The 12,863-nt window shown below is 42.9% G+C and overlaps 1 protein-coding gene across 6 annotated transcripts in view; it reads left to right on the top strand.

Moving 5' to 3' along the window:
* The first annotated feature begins 2,829 nt into the window (after positions 1 to 2,829).
* Positions 2,830 to 12,863, top strand: part of LOC111848373 (axin-2) — an 86,886-nt gene continuing 76,852 nt past the window's right edge. For 4 of the 6 annotated variants that reach the window (XM_072712168.1, XM_072712165.1, XM_072712161.1 and 1 more), the window contains exons 1-2: positions 4,051 to 4,197; positions 4,620 to 4,800. The gene's annotated coding sequence lies outside the window, so the exon portion shown is untranslated. Of the gene's footprint in view, positions 3,690 to 4,050; positions 4,198 to 4,619; positions 4,801 to 12,863 lie in introns of those variants that run through there. The other 2 variants (XM_072712164.1, XM_072712163.1) reach the window with 2 other exon arrangements.

Genomic DNA, 12,863 nt, shown 5'->3' with positions numbered 1-12,863 from the left:
CCTGACTCTGGCTCTGCATGTGTGTGTGTGTCTGTGGATCATGCTTATATTAAATTGTGGGGATCAAATCTCCCCCACAATGTACTAAAAACATGATATTTTGACATCGTGGGGACCATTTTCAGGTCCCCACAAAAATCTGTGAATGCAATCAAAAAACTAAAAATGCAAAAAGTTTTGTATTTTGCTTGGTTACCTTGGTTAAGGTTAGGGCTGGGTAGGGGTTAAGGTCGTCATGTTGGGATTAGGGTTTTGCCCACAGAAATGAATGGAGAGTCCCCACAAAGATATAACTACAAACCTGTGTGTGTGTGTGTGTGTGTGTGTGGGTTGTGGAGATGCATAAATAGATGCATGTGGGTTTCCTGCCAGGGTACAAAACATGGGTTGATGTGAATCGCTGCCTCTAAATTGCCCACTGTGTGTGACCTGTGATGCACTGGCACAGTTACAGCATGTCTCACGCTTCTGGCCTCTAGCCCTCTACTGGCGAAAGAGTTAGAGAAGATGGAAACAGTCGCTTTTCCCAAACCTGCCACTGTGCTGAAATCAATATTTCTGTGATTTCTACTTATTGATTTTGTTAAAATAGTCCAGTAGAGTAACATTAAGTAGCACTGCTAACAACCTTGGTAATATGGTAATAAGTTCTGAAATTGCTGTAACATGGGCCCATAAACCATGGTAAACTGTTTCTCAGTTGTTTGGAGGAAGGTGGATTGTATGATTCATAACTTTTCATTGTTTTAGGAGCAGGGGAGCGTGATTTCCTAGCAGCCTGAGGATGAAAGGGGCCTGTGGAGAAATGGTGAATCACTCACGCTCCCGGATTCCTTTTAAAGGACGTGGGTAGCAGCGATGGGCTTCAGCTCCACTGTTCTGTCGCCAACCAATCGGACAGCCTTCTGGAGTCACACTGTCGGTCCTGTTTGCGTCGCCCATGCAACATAGGGGAAATGAGCTGCGTGCCACGACTATTTCTGATCTCTTTGAAGCCTTCCTTCTTCTTGCCGGACCTTGGGGGAGCGGGCGCGAGCGGGGGCACGTGCTGAAAGGCAGGGAGGTGCCGTGGACACTTTGATACCCTGCTCCGGGGGTAACGAGGCTGAGTTCGGTTTCGGGGGGACGGGGATCTCCAGCGTGAACTGCGGCTCTTCCCTTTCCTACACGTCCTCCCGCCGGAGGATGAGGTTCTGCAGGCCTCTGAAGGCCTAAAAGCCAGAGAATGATCGATCCCTCATGAACACCCAAACTCCGCTGTTCCCATTGCGGCCAGTGGCTGCTATTATTCTAAACACATGTAAATTACTCGGGACGCTAAGTAATGCTGTTTAGTCCATTCTACTGTCTTTTTTAGTACAAAGAGAGCCTCATTTTGTTATCCACACGATCAATGACAAATAAAGTTGACTTTGATTAGGGCCTGAGGAGCAGGATCATTTTCTTGTTATTGTGACTGAATCTACTCATTGTCAATATCTGGCTGAGAATCCTGGGGATGTTTCTAAACCCCTAAATTCAGCTTTAAATTCCACAGTGGAAATTAGGTCAGGCTGGCAGGGAGTTTCCTCTTTTTCCCCCCGAATTATTTACATCCATATTTAACACTGACGAGCTGTTTGAAGTGACTGAATTTTTTTTTTTTTCTAAAAAGATTAATGTATGGCAAAGCAGTTTCTTAACTTGTTAGTTAAATTATTCAACAAAGGATTATTTTCCTGCCTTTGTTGCACCACTGCAATAAAGTAAATAGTGAGAGGCAGCAGATGCAGATGATTAGTTACGGAGTGAATTTTGCTCCTCTCATGATCTTTGCATCTGAAAACAAAAACAACCGTGAGGGTGGCATGACGTTGCTCCAAGTCAAAATCATGGCTGACTCCATCTCAATGGGTAGCTTCAAAGACAACTTGGAGTTGTATAGAGACAATGACCAGCAGCAGTGATGATGTCATCACCGGCCAATGTGAAGGCTGCCCTTTGACCCTGGGCCAGTTTATGGTCCAATCCCTCCATTGGTCTAACTTCTCACCAACTCTTAATTAATGACATGCAGTAACAAGGGCGCACTTTCGCTAGTGTGCACAGCCCACACACATAGTCACGTATGTACACAGACACATGCAGATACATACACATACACAACTCCACACAAACAGACACACACACACACAAGCACAGACACACAGACATAGAGACAGAGACAAACACACAGACAGACAGACAGCCACACACACACACAGGCTCGTCTCCCCTCTGACACCCTTCTTTGAGGACTGAATGCCCCCCACCCGCTGAGACTGGAGCAGACAGAGCCCTGTTTCCAGTCTGGCTTGGGCAAGGCCAAGCCCGCTTTGCCCATTCGCCGACAGGCCCGCTGTTCCTGCCCTAGCAGGGGGCGATAATCACATCAAGCTCCCTGACAAGACGCATTGAATTCAGCCTCGGTCCCCTTAAGAGCCCCAGCACCCATCAGCCTTTTCAGCAGCACGGTGACGTAACAATGAGCCGCTTGTGTTTTCATTTTTCACCCTCCATCTCTCTTTTTTTTCCTCCTTGCTGAATTATTTCAAAACGGACGTCCGACTTCACGTCATGAAAACGAAATTCGACTTCTTAGACAAAAATGCAAGGAGCGACGTCTGTCCAAAAAGATGTCGAACAAAACAGAGCACCTTTTCATCTGCATAGGGCTTTTCTTACCCTTATATTTATATTTATATATGTACTGATGCCTGTTTTGTAAACAAAAATGCTTCTGCATATTGAGGTGCACTTTCATCGGGTTCCAGAATGCAATGTTGGAGCTGATTTTCTATGACTTTTAGGTTTTTTTTTCCCCGATTACTGCGGAATAAAGGTGCACCGGTCAACAGGCACGTTTTCTCAAATTGGTCAGTGTGTAACGGTAATCGATCACGGAAACAGTGACAGACCACGAGGTTCACACCGCACACCGTCGCAAGTCACCAAAGGGCAGTCGGTCTCCAGGAAAGGATGCTACCACTTTAAGACTAAGAGGTCCTGGTGCTACCTATTAGCACAAAGGCGATCAATTCAGTTGCGGCTCTTATGGGTAGCTGCCTCATAGCCCGTCCTGGCGATCGCACGTACACCTGCAGAGCTGCCTTCCATGCACGCGGTACGTGTCGCTCTACGAGCGTGTCCGGGTTGCGCGTACGCGCACGTGTGCGTCTCGTGCGTAACGGAGATATGCTTCTCAATCTCGATCCATTACACACCGATATAAACGCGTCCATGATTCAGGCAGAATCCGAAAAAATTTGAGGAGGGGGGGGGGTTGTTCTTTTCTTTTTTCTTTCTTTTTCAAATCCACCAAAACTGAAGAAAAATGCAAGTGACCACTGGGGAGCAGTTCTGTGGCCTGCACTTTGGTGAGAGAGTGATCCCAGCGTCCCGCTGGAGCCTCATTCATCACCTGCTATCAATGGCCGCCGCTCTGCCTTCGGCTGGCGGCCCAGGTAGGGTGCCGCGCCACACAATGTGGAGGGATTAGTATCAAAGCCGCAAGGGACTGGGCCCCGAGTCTCAGGCTGCCTTTCAGTGCTAGCGGGGACCGAACGCAGCACCGGCCAAGGTCACCGTCTCCTGCGTGGAGAGGACTGGGAACGGACCCTGGGAATCGGCCGCTTCTCCTCTCATCATTGCGGGGGCTTCCAGCACAGCAGGTGTCTCTCTGTTAAACGTACATCTGTTTGTCTGGGGATACCGTAGCTGACAACAAGATAAAGCCGCCATTTTCTTTTAACCCACCGCCCCCCCCCCGCATTACTCTCTCTTTTTTGTTTTGTTTTCTGGGCTTTCTTGCTTTATTTCTCGTTCCCCTTTTGTTTCCTTTTTTTTCGGACCACTTTTTTCTTTTCTTACGAGATGACTGTATGCGAGTTTCGCTGAAAGAATTCGCGCATTGTGTCCAGGAGCTTGGGTTAGCCTAGCAGAGTGCTAATGCTGAAATGGTGATCGCTGGGAGAAGACACGAGGGGAGCGGACGGTGGAAATGGGGCGGGGGGGGGTGGGCACTGCAGCTGAAGGGCAAGAAGATGGGGTGGAGGAAGTCATCTGAAGAGCCAAATGATCACAGAACCTGTAACGTAAGAGAAGATCAGAAATTAGCCTGTGTATTCTCTCGTCCCGTCTATGTCCTCAATGCATTCCGGTGGAAAAATGGAATTACAGGTAAAAGTTGCCTGGAGATGGGAAAATATGCTTTTTAATTGATTTGTTGTTTTTTATTCAGCAATTTAATGGCTTGTTTTGTGGATGGATTGTATAATAAATGTTAATAACTGTATAAATAATTGCATGTATGAGTCGATGGTCATGTGATGGCATGAATTGAATGGGGCTTGCGGAGCAGAGCAAATGACTAAAGTTGACAAAAATCTTGTTGTGGTGGCCTACCCACAGAAAGGTCAGAAACTGCGAAGATTATTAACGAGGATGGGAAAATAAAGGGAGTGAGGTAATGATGATGTAAAAGCTGGGCCATGATAGATTTTGAGGCAAAAAGCGAGTTTTTCTCCAATGGGTTGTGGGCAAGTTGTCATGACGACAGGGATGTTCTGCTGATGAAGTCTTGCTCCTCGTTGTCCAATCAGATCGTGGGGCTAAAGCCGCAGCACGAACAGGAGAGGACGCACCTATTCCGGCAGCACAATGCCAAGCAGGACAGCCTGGTCCGGGACCACCAACAGAATCTGACAATTCGGAAAAGGCACCAGGGCCACAACGGTTCAGCACAAAACGCGAACCTGGGAAAGAAGGGAGTGGGACAGCCAGGTAGGGGGCCATTGTCACATCTGCTGCTGCTAATGTCACAGTTTGCCACTGATGTAAATATTGCCAAAAATGTAACTTGCTGTATTGTTCCCATTCATCAGGCTAATCTTTGGTGGAAAAAAAAATTAGCGAGTTGTGCTGTGAGTGACGGAGAGATAAATCCGTTATTTTTAAAAAGCTAGCTGGTTTTTACGTTATTTTTATGTGTACTTTTGCATGGCGCTCTGGCAGGTGGTTTGACTAAAGTGGCTGGCGGGAAAAAAATTAATTTCCGGTAAAAGAAAAAAACACGAATATTGAAAATCGCAAACTTATCGCATTATATGTATTTGCCCATTTTGCAGTGGACTTTAATGCAACAGCAGAAAAGATTAATATGCATAAACCACAGGTTGTCATTCGGACAAAAGAAAGAAATTCCAAGAGAAGCATTATTTGGGCCTTTTATCCGAATCCCTGGGTTCAATTCTCCCTTTTTTCGCGTCCCGTGTCGACAGTGTAAATGCGAAAATGCCTGTAGCTCAGTTGGACGTACTGTGCTTAGCAGACACTCACTGCCCGCACTGCAGGTAGCCATTACGGTCATCCTTTTAAGTGGCGTTTAGTACACATCATATCGTGGTGGCCCACCGCGAATGTCTGACGTTTGCAAACGTTGATGAAAGATGCGGCGATAAGGCGATTAAAGTGCCCGCTTTTCCATTAGTAGGCTTGTTGTGCCCCATCCATCATCCATCCATCCATCCATCCATCCATGCAGCCCCCCCCCCACATCTGTCTCCCTCACTCCTCTCCAATATCGCTATCGCGGGGTCTCTGTGGGAAGCTTTTTGGCACGCTGGCCCCCAACTGTGGATGTATTTGACGCTTCAAACTTGAAGATGAAATGCATAATGTCAGCATGGAAGCCATCATTATTCCCACCTAGCTGGAAATCCGTAGAGCCGACACCGTGTGGAGGACGCCGGTCAGACGGGGGAATCGGCGCCAAGATGGTCGCTATAGATACGGGTAGGAGAATGCGGTATTCGGAAAACTGATAGGAAAATTGGAAAACACTTTGCTGTAAACATCATTAGAATTCAATTCATTTGATATGTATACAGCTCTGGGAAAAAATTAAGAGACCACAGCAACATTTTCAGTTAGTCGCCTGTGTAAAATATACATTGTTTTGCAAACTCCAGCATGCCTCTTCCCTGCATCTCACTGATGAACGGCTTCTTCCTCGCTTTATGGGACTTCAGTCCTGCTTCTAGGAGCCTGTTATGAATTGTCCTTGCAATGCACTTCACACCACTTAATGTTTCCCATTCTTTTTGAAGGTTACTTGAGGTCATCCTCCAATTTATGAGCCACTGCCAGATAACTTAACGGTCATCTCTGGCATTATAAAGTTGCTTCTGCCCTCTACCAGGCTGGTCTTTGGTTATGCCCAGTGTCTCCTGCTTCACCTTGTTCTTGCGTTCTGCTGTCTTACAAACGTTGAGCCTCCTAGAAGCAACCTGCCACTCAATGTAGCCTCTGCCGGCAGAACCAAGATTAAATCAGGATTTAAAAATGCAGATTTTTAAAGATATAGAGCAGTCTTTTAAGTTTTTGCCAGAGTTGTGTGTCTGTATGTGTGTGTGTATCCCTCAATGCCTTATGCAAAGTCCACATGACCACCCACCACCCAATGAATCAACATGTCATAAACAAGAAATTCATGACATACCTATAAAGCTATAGCCTATTCGAATGTAACATTGCTTGCAGCATTTGATATGTAGAAATCATGAGGGGACCTCAGACATGAGGAGAGTTATTTGGACATCTAAGGGTTTGCCTGGCTGGTATCTACATGTGATATTTATCACTGTTTATTTCATCTTTATCTCCATTTCTATCTACTTGTGCAAAATGTTATTGTTGGGACTTGCATATGCAAGCTAGTTTTGTTTACAAAGAACACAACTCTCACAAATCTCTAGGTTAAGAAGAACAGAAGAACACAAATTCAAAATTAATTCTTGAGAAGATGCTAACTCAATATGGCACGCGTAAAGCTTCAGTACTTTGGGAAAATGTTGGTTACTGAATAATTAAAATTATTAAGGATTCACCTACTCAGCAGAAATCATAGTAAAACATTAACTTGAGGATTTCAATAACTGTGAAATAATTAACACTGATACAGCTTTAAACCATTTGAGAATAACCTCTGTGTTTAGATGGACCCTTTTTTTTTTTTCTTTTGGGTAAAATGCACAGGTTTTCTTCCTTGGGTTGTGATTCAAGAATGACTCCATCTCTCTATAATCAGTTACTCAGAAAGCACACATTCTGATTACTCTCAAATTCTTCACTAATGAAATAATTTAGGAATCAAGATAATTGTGATCTGGTCATTCTGACTGGTACTCCAATTAATGTTCCATTACACCTAAGGAGTTGTAAACTTCAACAAAACATAAAATAGAAGGTTAAACAGAATGTAAAAAGCACATTCATTTAAACTCAATTAAAACAAATCTCATGCAATGCAGCTGAGTTCTTGATGCTCTGTGCTATTACAATTTGTTATTGTACAATGAATTTGTCATCATCAAAAGGGTAGTAGATGATTACTGAACTAGATTCATGCTTTGCGGAATTTCCTTTTGAATCTCTACAGATGTACAGTAGACAGCAGACTCCTATTCCTATGGCCTATTTAAAAAAAATCAGAAGAAACGTGTCAATAAAATATGCTGCAATAACACCAGTCCCCCAATTAACTGATATATCAACTGACTAAATTGACATAATTCACATTAGTTAATAAGAAAGTTCCAATACATTGCTTTGTGTATTTTGTTTTATATCATGTGATGCTACCTTGCCCAATGGCAACGCTAGAAAGATTTATTTAAATGAAATATAAGTATTTGCTATTGATCCATACATTGGGTGCTTGGCAAGTGTTTGGGATGAATCTTGCCAAGGCCTCTAAATACCCAAATGCAGTGTTAAAGCAAAGACCACATTTAGACACTGCGATGGTCTAAACACATCAAGTCGTGGCCTCAGATCATAATGCTGGGAAAGTCAGATCCAAAGTGTATGTGAGAGACACAGAGGTGAAGTACACATGCAAAAAATCGTTTGTGGCTGTAGCATAAGTCTTGGCAGTCTTAGGGCTTTGGTTTATTATTATTATTATTATTATTATTATTATTATTATTATTGTAAACACAATCTGATAATTTAATTGGTGTCAGTAGAATATTGAACCTCCATACCCCTGAAAATACATCCCCTCTGATAATAGAATGAAACTCTACGTATCATTTATTTCAGGATGCTGCCATTACATCGTGACAGTGGTTTGATTTTAAACTGGTGGTGAGACCATTATATCCCCGTAAGAGTTTTAAATCACAGGATAAACTGTGTCACCATCAATATGGGTCATTATTGCTTCATCAGCCCTATCAGCTTCATGAAAAATGTGTCCACTATGGCAGAACAATTAAAGGTCTTATATGTCAACAAACAAACAGTGCATGTTATTCACTATCAATTTGTAAACAAAACGTCAATGGCTTCAGAGGTTTAGGGTAGACCTCTTGTATTAGTAGCTCGATATTGTACACCAATTGATGGTTTATTGGGTGAAAATAGTCATATAACAGAGTGAACGACTCCAGCAGATACTGTAAATATCTATGGAAATTAGTGAGCAAGACTGATGAAATATTCTGTCACCTTTCGGTCCAAGTGGAAATATGGCGAAGACAAGAAAAGGCCAAGAAAGTGAAGAGAATGGCATAAAGATTCAAAAGAATAAAGAAAAATAAAACAATATCCAATGTCTGATACCTACCATTGAGGCTGAATAAAATACCCAATGGTATTTCTATTGTGCTGTCTGCATTTGGCCTAGTAATAAAATTCCAAACAAACAAACGAGCAATTAAATCCTGGAATAGTCTTTGAAAATTGAGTACTGTTGATTGTATGGCTGTTTGCCATCCAGCTCTTTAGCTGCATTATTGATAGCATACAACTGCAATAGATCATTTCACAATATGAAAATCGATCTATCCACCCCTTTTCTGAAACTGCTTATACTATTCAGGGTCATGGGGGGTCTGGACCCTACGGGTGCAAGGCAGGGAACAACCCAGGATGGGGCACCAACCCATCACAGGGCACAAGGCAGGGAACAACCCAGGATGGGGCACCAACCCATCACAGGGCACAAGGCAGGGAACAACCCAGGATGGGGCACCAACCCATCACAGGGCACAAGGCAGGGAACAACCCAGGATGGGGCACCAACCCATCACAGGGCTCAGTCACACACCATTCACTCACACCTATGGGCAACTGGGTAACTCCTATTAGCCTCAGCATGTTTTTAGACTGTGGGGCGGCGGGAAACCAGAGTACCCGGAGGAAACCCCACAATGACACGGGGAGAACATGCAAGCTCCACACACAGAACCCTGGTGGAGACTAGATCCCAGGTCCCAGAAATGTGAGGAGACAACACTAACCACTGCACTACCAAGGCGCCCCCTCAAAACATGAAAACAAAAAACTTTTTTTTTTTTATTTTAGTTTTGCATTTGTGAAAAGTTGAACCCAACCAAACTTGGCATTAGCTTGTACTAGTTAAATCCTGTGTTTCTAATGCTAGACACCCACAGACATCTATAGAGAAGTTTCTGGTATCTGTCACATTAATGTGGGCTGGTCATTTGGGGAAAGCTGCCGTACAATACCGCTATGAAAGATTGTACATACTTGTCAACAGGTTCTCTATAGTTCTGTTTGTAATACTGGTGTGATTATTACAACGATACACATTTTACTCACTGGCAAAGGTGTACTTACTGTACGAACTGTTAATGTTTATTTTAGTAAAATAAGTACTAAAATCACAGAGGATTGCTGATCCAATTCAGTACATATAATGAAAATATCAAGTCTAATAACGAGATGCTAACAAGAGCTTCTTAAAACAAATTCCAACTACTGCAGCAGTAACAAATAACTGCAGGTATTGATGAATGGCCTTCAACACTGTTATAGCAAACAAACATTTAATTTAAGAAGCGATGTACTTTGTGCTAACTCATCTGTTTCCTGCATGTGCTCTAGAAAGTCCTTCAGAACATACAGTAAGGGGTCACTATGGTTACACATATTCCAAACAGTTTTGCAGTACATCATATAGAGTATTAAATCACAGATGATTTGAAAGAAAGACTAACCGTTAAATATGCTTCTTAAAAATCCGTGTTTTACATCAAATGCTTGAGACACATTCATTCATTCATTCATTCAATTAATTCATCTTCCTAAACCACTTACTTTACTGCAGGGTCACTGTAAATGTCTAACTACAGTTGGCAAATTCCTTCAACGTTAATTAAAAAGATTATTAAAAAGTTACAGAAGGCATTTTGTAATCCATGTATATTTTTCCCATGTATAAACTGTATACTGTGAATTGTGTCTGAAGTTACAAATCAAAAACAATAACAATTATAATAATAACTCACAATTTCTTTCTGAACATTTTCCAGACATTGCCAAAAAATACAAACACCTAATCCCTATTCATAACCGGAGATGAATTCTCACACATCACATGTGATGCATACATACTGTATATCCAAGGCATGGTCAACCAGGACTGAAGCTTTGAGATCATGCTCATGAGAAAGTGGTGTGGCATTCTTGTGAATCTTAAGAACCAAGTCAAATCATCTGAAGAACAGATATTGGACATGCACATTAGAGGTCTACTTAGAAGCAGCGCTAATTTTTCTTTAGACACTAACCAGTATCAAAGAAATATCATTACGCTGGCATCAGTGTCCATTAAATCTGAGGAACAGAATATGTTGGCCAGATAGACAGATGTGTTATCCGATGAGTAAGAAGTTGCTTTAATGAAATTCCGGTTCATCCATTGATGTGGTTAGTTTTGTCTTGAGGGTAGAGGATCGTGTCTGGGGAAGTATACTGATGACGCATGATTTTAAGATGCCTTCCTAAGAAAAACGGCATTTTGCTTGTCATAGGAAATATTGACTTAGCCTTTTGTCATCCAGTGGTACAAATATCATTCTGTCTGTTCATCACTCTCATGCTGAAACCAAGCAGGATTGCAAAACAGTCTGGCTGGTTTTTGTTGAGCCTCATGTGTCATAAACGGCTACGCTACACTTGTTAGCCTGAAAGATCGTTTCTGTCGCCCCTCTGTTCCTGTTACTTATCAGGGTACGAAGGGGGTCAAGAAGATTGTGTATTGATGCTCAAGGTGGTTGCCAAGTTCATTAGCCAGGGAGCCATCCTAGTGGTGTCTTGCTGTGGTTTGCTGAAGTTGGGTCAGGCTGGATTTATTACGCTGGGAGTTTGATACCCTCAAGGCTTCAGCTTTCTTGATGTTTTTGTTTCCAGAATGAAAGGACCAGATACAAAAGCAGACATTACAGTAATCTCAGGAAATGGAGTTTTCTTAGCTCATAGTCATCACAGAGTGATCGTTTGTCCAAATGATGGTCTCCTGGAGCCAGTTCTCGGTGTACAAACTCTGGGTCATGGGGACAGGAAAGCCCCCCAACATTACCAACGTTCCCAGCAGGAACGTCAGATTGTGTTTGGTTGACCTAATTTCTGTATCACATGTTTGAGGAATGTTAGAAGGAATATATTTCACAACCTGATTATCATTTTGAAAAACTGCGAAAAATCAAAAGGAATACTTTCAGGCTTAATTTTGAAAAGACCATGAAGATGTGGCTTATGCGTAATTCAAGGAAGAATTTCATCTTCCACTGCCATCTATCACACATGGTTCTCTGAACTATCCAAGGTCTTTCTTTAAAAGTCACACTATAAATTCTGGACACTTAGTACTTATTTGACATGATCAAGGATAGTGTGCAAAACCTTGCAATGATAATATCGAGAAGAAGACGTACAGTAAGGTGCTGGAGAAAGAAAATGTGATGAAAATGTACCCTGTTGTGAGGAGTTGTGTTAGAAACTCCCAAGGAAGAGGCTATCATTAAGAGCTTGTTGCAGAATGGAGGAGATTGTTAACAACTATGAACTTCATTGAGATGCTATAGTTGTCATAGCAAAGCATGCAAACAGATGCTACAGTTGTCATAGTGAAGCATGCAGAGATGCTACAGGCTTAGCATGTATTCATTTTTGGCAAATAGTAAATGGGGTTTTACTTCCTTTTTGGCAACCTTATCGACTCTCGGCCCAGATATCTATAGAGAGTGGCTGAGATTTGCAACTCATCCCTTTGGAAAATATTCATGTAAGCCCTTGGGCAAAGGCTGCTCCATTCCTTTAACCAAATGGAAGGAGATTAATCAGTTTTGTCTCTTTAATCCAACTTTCATTTGGCCCCCCTTTAAAGTGCCCTCAGTCATATACGAGTCTTTTCTTTTGAGAATTTCAATATTAAAAAGTTAAAGCCAACAAGGAGAACAGGAAACTAAGCTGCATGGGTCATATATGGGGGGGGGGGGGCGGGCACACAGTGCATAACACTGCGGCATCACACCTCCAGTGTCACAGGACCCACCACCAATCTACGTGTCAGATCAATTTCATTCAGTACTGCCTCCTTAAGGCATATTGTACATGGGATGACATCATCCCATTATGACGTACGTTACCGTTGGCGACATGCAGAGTGAGATACACTCACGGACAGTAAACTAACTTAGGGATTGATAGTAACGCTGTGTTATGCAGACCTCTATCTCTGCTCTTTAAATTCTTGTAGGGAGAGCGGGCAAGCCCTCAGACCTGCCTCTGAACGGTCACTGCATGTAAACAGCAAATAAAAGTGCCGTGTGAAACGCAGCCAGAGACGTGTCCAAATTTAGGTGAACTGGCATTTCGAAATAGCCCATTATGTGTGCCTCTCAGTGGACTGGCATCCCATCCAGGGTGTCCCCCTGCCTTTGTGCACTGTGTTTCCTGAAGAGACTAAGGGCCCCCGCGACCTTGTGCTGGTGTTTTGATGTTGGATGGTTGTAAATAGCCGCAGAGGACAACAG

This window comes from Paramormyrops kingsleyae, chromosome 5 (assembly GCF_048594095.1).
Source record: "Paramormyrops kingsleyae isolate MSU_618 chromosome 5, PKINGS_0.4, whole genome shotgun sequence".
NCBI classification, from domain to species: domain Eukaryota; kingdom Metazoa; phylum Chordata; class Actinopteri; order Osteoglossiformes; family Mormyridae; genus Paramormyrops; species Paramormyrops kingsleyae.
Note: the sequence above shows the minus strand (reverse complement) of the source record. Positions and strands in the feature narration are given on the sequence as shown.